This window comes from Canis lupus, chromosome 20, assembly GCF_003254725.2.
Source record: "Canis lupus dingo isolate Sandy chromosome 20, ASM325472v2, whole genome shotgun sequence".
NCBI classification, from domain to species: Eukaryota; Metazoa; Chordata; class Mammalia; order Carnivora; family Canidae; genus Canis; species Canis lupus.
In genome coordinates, this window is record NC_064262.1 from 57,431,094 (window position 1) to 57,437,093 (window position 6,000).

General features: G+C 54.9%; 1 protein-coding gene across 2 annotated transcripts in view; it reads right to left on the minus strand.

Annotated features, from left to right (window-relative positions):
* The window catches only part of SCAMP4 (secretory carrier membrane protein 4), a 28,091-nt gene extending 22,498 nt beyond the window's left edge, over positions 1–5,593 (minus strand). Inside the window, exon 1 of one of the 2 annotated variants that reach the window (XM_035703041.2) lies at positions 5,476–5,593. The gene's annotated coding sequence lies outside the window, so the exon portion shown is untranslated. Of the gene's footprint in view, positions 1–5,311; positions 5,394–5,475 lie in introns of those variants that run through there. The other variant, XM_025456790.3, reaches the window with a different exon arrangement.
* Positions 5,594–6,000: the final 407 nt, after the last annotated feature.

Here is a 6,000-nt window from a genome sequence, read left to right on the forward strand (position 1 = left end):
CTCCACCAACCGAACCAGCCAGGTGCCCCTTTTTCTGCGTGTTTTTATTTTTATTTATTTTTTTAAAGATTTTATTTATTTATTCATAGACACAGAAACAGAGGCAGAGACATAGGCAGAGGGAGAAGCAGGCTCCACTCCACGCAGGGAGCCCGATGTGGGACTCGATCCCAGGTCTCCAGGATCACACCCCAGGCTGCAGGCAGCACCAAACCGCTGCGCCACCGGGGCTGCCCTTCTGCCTGTTTTTAAACTCTCGATATACAAAAAGACATAGAAGTAGGAATATAAAGTGGTGCAGCCACCATGGGAAACAGTATGGCAGTTCTTCGAAAATAATTACTCTAGGACCCAAAGACTGCCCTCCTAGGTATGTACACAAGAGAGTTGAAAGCAGGGACCCAAACAGATTCTGGCCCAGCCATGTTCACAGCAGCATTACCCACAATAGACAAAGGGTGGGAGTTAAAGTATCAACGGGTGAATGGGCCCTCCATATACTGGAATGCGACCCAGCCTCAAGAAGGAAGGGACCAGACCCCAACACCTGCCCCCACGTGGACAGACCCCGAGGACACCGGGCTCAGGGAGGGAACCCAGACCCAGAAGGACACGTCCTGCAGGACCCCACTCCCAGGAGGTCCCTAGAGGAGGCCCGTCCACAGAGACAGAGAGGAGGTGGTGGGAGCCAGGGGGGGCGAGGAAGAGGAGGAGTAACTGGGAACAGGTACGGGATTTCCTTCTGGTGACAAACATGTCCCACAATTAGATGGGGTTGATGGTTATGCAACATTGTGCATTCATTCACACCAATGAAGGGTGTTCTCTAAAACAGTTAATTTTATGTTATATGAAATTTGCCTCAAAAAAATGTAAAAAGGAAAAAAATGTAAAAAGGGGATCCCTGGGGGGGCTCAGCGGTTTAGCACCTGCCTTCGGCCCAGCGCATGACCCTGGAGTTCCGGTGGAGTCCCACATCGGGCTCCCTGCATGGAGCCTGCTTCTCCCTCTGCCCTTGTCTCTGCCTCTCTCTGTGTGTGTCTCTCATGAATAAATAAGTAAAATAATAAATAAATAAATTTTAAAATTAAAAAATAGTAAAAACACACAGGAAGAAAAGATCTTTGCCTTCCGGTGTACTGTCTGCGTGCCACCTTCATCTCCTTGTAGGACAGGAATGGACCAGTTCTCTGAAAATACTCTCTCTGCAACCAGACAGAGGTTGGCTGGCCCCCAACCCACCTGTCTGCCCTGTGAGGCCCCCTCCTCCAGGGACGCTGCTGTCAGGCTGTCCAAGCAGACACATGACCTATAAAATGCATCCCTGGGCAGCCAGGGTGGCTCAGCGGTTGAGCATCTGCCTTCGGCCCCGGGCATCGTCCTGGGGTCCTGGGATCGAGTCCCGCATTGGGTTCCCTGCAGGGAGCCTGCTTCTCCCTCTGCCTCTCTCTGTGTCTCTCATGAATACATAAATAAAATTTAAAAAATAATAAAAATAAATAAAACGCACCCCTGCATTAGTGCAAAGAACTCCACTCTAGCGAAGAAAACCAAAGGAGACCTCCCCCACCCCAAATCTTTCTAACAAAAGTCAGCACGGAGTCCAGGAGGGGAAGGCAGTGTGGTCGAGTGAGCAGGGCCAGGCAGTGACAGTAGCCCAGAGCTGGAACCACCCCAAGTGAACGGGTAAGCACATTCAACACTGGTGCTGGATCAGTTAGAGGGGAGGAAACCACCTGTGCCTTTGTTTCCAGGACGTGGAGTGGGGTAGGAACGGAAGTGGATGGGCATCTCCTCTGTGGGAGCCCCACACGTGCTGGGGCCCTGTGAGAGTGGTGCTTTGCCTGCTGGGCACCGAGCTCCTCTTCTGGACATGGCAACCCAGTTCTTGTGTCCATATAGTTCCCAGGACTGCACTGCCACCTTAGCCCACCTTAGCCCATGAATCAGAGCATTTACCTCCCCTACCCCTGCCCCCAGCCTCACTGATTGGTTCAGAAATGGACTTGTGACTCAGTGGGACCCATGAGAGTCAGCCTTGGGATTTTGTTTGGAATGTAAGTGGAGTCCTTCTCATCGTGCTCTAGGGTTAACCCCTGGAGCTTCCAAGAGTGATTTTTACTACCCAATAGTGGAGCTTGTCTGAAAATTAAGTCCAAACAGAAGAGAGCAGATCCCAAAGAGAGAGAGGGGTCCCGGGCCTTAATAACATTGTTTAAAGCACCTGGATCTAGCCCTGCCTGAATCAGGAAGTCCTTGGGCTGTCCTGTGATTCATTCTGTTTGCTGTGTTTTTTTATGACTTAAGCTAACGGGAGTTATGATTTCGCCCTTTATGAACCAAGAGCTTCAATCAATAGGGTCGCTTCTGTTTTGACATTGCTCATCATTTCACACCTTTCACAAGTCACATGATCCTCACGACAGTGTTGGGTTAGTAGGTTAGTAGTGTCCAGAACCAACAGGTAGGAAAAAGCTTGGCATTCATTCCCCAACTGTAAGTTGAGTAGCAGCAGAAAGCGCCCCGGAGTGTCCCGCGCCCCGGGGTCAGCTGCTCCAGGCCACAAGCTCTTCCATTTCCACGGGGCCGTCACCAAGTGACTCCCCCTGGGGAGGAGGAGGACGTCCCTGCAAGCCTGCCCCCACCTCCACGGGGCTGGGGGGACAAGCTGCGCTCCTCCCAACCGCTTTGTTTATCTGCTCGCCATCCTGTTGACGTCTGAGGTTGCTCCGCCAGGTGTTTCCCACGCTGTGGGGATCCTCAGGCCCCTCTTCCTGGAAATGTGGGGGTGGGGGCGGGGTGGGGCGGGGGCACTTCCTCCAAGGCCCCGGGAAGGCCGCCCAAAGCCAGCAGAGCGGCGACGCCGGCTCCCTGGAGGTTGTCGCCGCCTTACTGCCCCGGCAGGTGTCTCAGGTGTCTCGGGAGCCAGCCTGGCCGGCTTAGGCAGGCGGCGAGCGCGCCTCGGCCCTGGGACCCTGGGACCAGGGCGCACACACCACTGGTCACGTGCCAACCATCTGTCACTTCCCCGGGCCAGAAAACGGTAGTTTCTGAAAAACAAACTGAGCTGTCCTCGGGTTCTAGAACCCAGCCTCTTCGCTCACATCTCTTCAACCCTCACTTTGCACAGAATTCATAACCGAGCCGGCTCTCTGCCTTCCCAGGCCTCCGCGCCGAGACTCCCAACCATTAGTAATGTTGCCTGCGTGCTCGTTTGCACCCCGGCAGGGTTCAAAGCATTGACATGATCTTATTTGTCCTCAGGACAATCGTAAGTAGCAGAGCAGCAAGTATCCTCATTTTATTTTATCTTTTTTTTTAATGATTTATTTATTTATTCATGACAGACACACACGCAGGGAGGCAGAGGGAGAAGCAGGCTCCACGCAGGGAGCCCGACGTGGGACTCGATCCCGGGTCCCCAGGATCACGCCCTGGCCGGAAGCCAGGTGCTAAACCCTTGAGCCACCCAGGGATCCCCCAAGTATCCTCATTTTAAAGATAAGGAAACATTGTATCCACCATCCTTTCCATCATTTTACCCTTAGGGGTAGGTTTATGCTGTGCTTTCCCCCACTCACCCCCCAAGTCAGGGTTTGCTTGTGTCCAGGTGCCCTGTCCAAACAGGGCCTGAGGGCCACAGCCTCGAAATGACCTCTCCACGTCCCAGGGGGCACACAGTCCCAACGGACCTGGCCATGTGGGACTGGGGTGTGGGGAGGAGCCCCGTTTCTTTTTTTTTTTTTTTTTTAAGATTTTATTTATTTATTCATGAGAGACACACAGAGAGAGAGAGGCAGAGACACAGGCAGAGGGAGAAGCAGGCTCCATGCAGGGAACCGGACGTGGGACTCGATCCCAGGTCTCCAGGATCACGCCCTGAGCTGAAGGCGGCGCTAAACTGCTGCGCCACCCGGGCTGCCCAGGAGCCCCATTTCGAATAGTCCTTATCCTGCCCTGCCCTACCCTTTTATTTTAGTCTTCCCAGCACTTATTATTTATGTATCCAGAATGTCTGCTCCACCAGAGATGGCAGTTCCGTTCCCTGTGGTGTCCACATTAGCCAGCCCAGTGCGAGTGCTCAGTATAGGCGACCAGCTAATGTTAAATAATAATAACAATAATAATATAGCTAATGTTAAAATAATAACAATATTATTATTGTTATTATTTTAACAAGACAGATGGGATCGCCCACACATCCCTTGAGGCGCCCTGTGCACCCTACCCAACCGCTAAGGATCAAGCAGGCACTGTCGTCACTTACTTACCAAAGGCAGCAGGTCCCAATCCCTGGCTTCAGGCCTGATCAGCAGGTGCAGTGATTTGGGTGCTTCCCAAAACATCTACATCCACAGCCTTGCCGTGCCCTCCCCCACCATCTGAGGGACCCAGCACCTGCTCCAGGACACTCAGTGAAGCAGGGGTGGCTTGTGGGTAGTGGGCCTCAGAGCGGGACCCCCCCTATTCAGCAGCACCACTACAATATACACTCCTTTCAAAATGCAGATTCTTGGGCCCCACCCCAGACCTGCTGAATCAGAAACTCTGGGCTGGTCCCCAGCCATCTGTGTTTCAACAGGCCTCCCCTGGGGCCTCCAGTACCCCTCTCAACTCGGAGAGCCAGGCCCCTTGCTCTCTCACATTTGCAATGTCTCGAGATGTCTCTGGTCTGATGTCATGACCCGGGGCGCTCCTGGCACAGAGTGAGTGGGGGCCAGGGATGCTGCTGACCCCCTACAGAGCCTGGGATGCCCCCAGAGAGTCACCTGCCCTTAGTGTCAGCAGGGCCAAGGACGACACACCCTGCATTCATTATTTGAAAAAAATATTGAGTCTGACCCCTGCTCATACTGGACCTCAGAGTAAACCTCCAGGGGTCAGAGGATTCAAACCCGGGCAACCCCAGCATCTGTGAGTCACCCCCATTCAGGGTGTGTCATTAAGTGTGTGCAGCATCCCAGGACCTCAGGGGTCAGATTGTCACAGAGGGCAGTCTCCTGGGGGTCAGGGGAACCTCCTGACACAGGTGGTCCCACCTGGGGGACATTCTGCTCCCCGGGGGGCATTGGTGATGTCTGGGGACATTTTTGGTTGTTTCAAGCCCAGCGGGTGCTCCTGGCGTGGAGTGGGTGGGGGCCAGGGATGCTGCCCAATACCCCAGAGCGCTCAGGACACCCCACAACCGAGAATCATCCACCCCAAGTGTCAGTGGTGCCTGAGACATCCTGCCCAGGAGCCAAGCGGGTACACTAGCCGTGGTCAGGAGCCCTGGACAAACGCCTTGGGGCCTGAGCCTCAGTTTCCCCACCTGTAAGTTGAGATGACAGGACCTATTCGCCTTCAGTTGTTGCAAAGACAGGGACGAGCGCGGCCCAGGAGACACCCAACCCCTGGGCCTGGGGTGGGGAGATCGATCTGGCGGCAGACCCCGCCCCGAAAACGGAGGCCCTTCTCCGACGCGGCGATGTCTACCTGGGGAAATAAGGGCCCTTCTGCAGGACAAGAGGCCCTGCGTCAGGGGCCGGAGGAACCCCGGCGTCCTCCGGGCCCCCCGCTCCGTCCTCTAGGTGCCGCCGCCGCCGCCGCCGGGGGCCCCGGAGCCGCGGGGAGGCACCTGCGGCACGTCCCGCCCCAGGTCGGGAAGAGCAATTTCTATTGGCTACGGCGCAGCGACGGCGAGCTCCGATTGGCCGAGAGGAGCGTAGCTGCGAGAGATGGGCGGGCGGGGGCGGAGCCTCCCGGGCGGGGCGGGGCGGGGCCGGGGGCAGTGCCCCGCCCCCACCGGGGGGCCCGCAGGTTGGCGCGTCGGCTCGTCCTCCTCCGCCCCCTTTCCCTTTTTCAGATGGAGACACTGAGTCTCTGCTAATTGCCTTTATTCAAATTGTTATTTCCAATACCGTGGGGGTGGGGGTGGTTTTCTTGCACTACTTTTGATTTTTAAATATATTTCAATGAAATAGTATTTATCCCTACACTGAAGTGTTTGTTGTTTCTTGG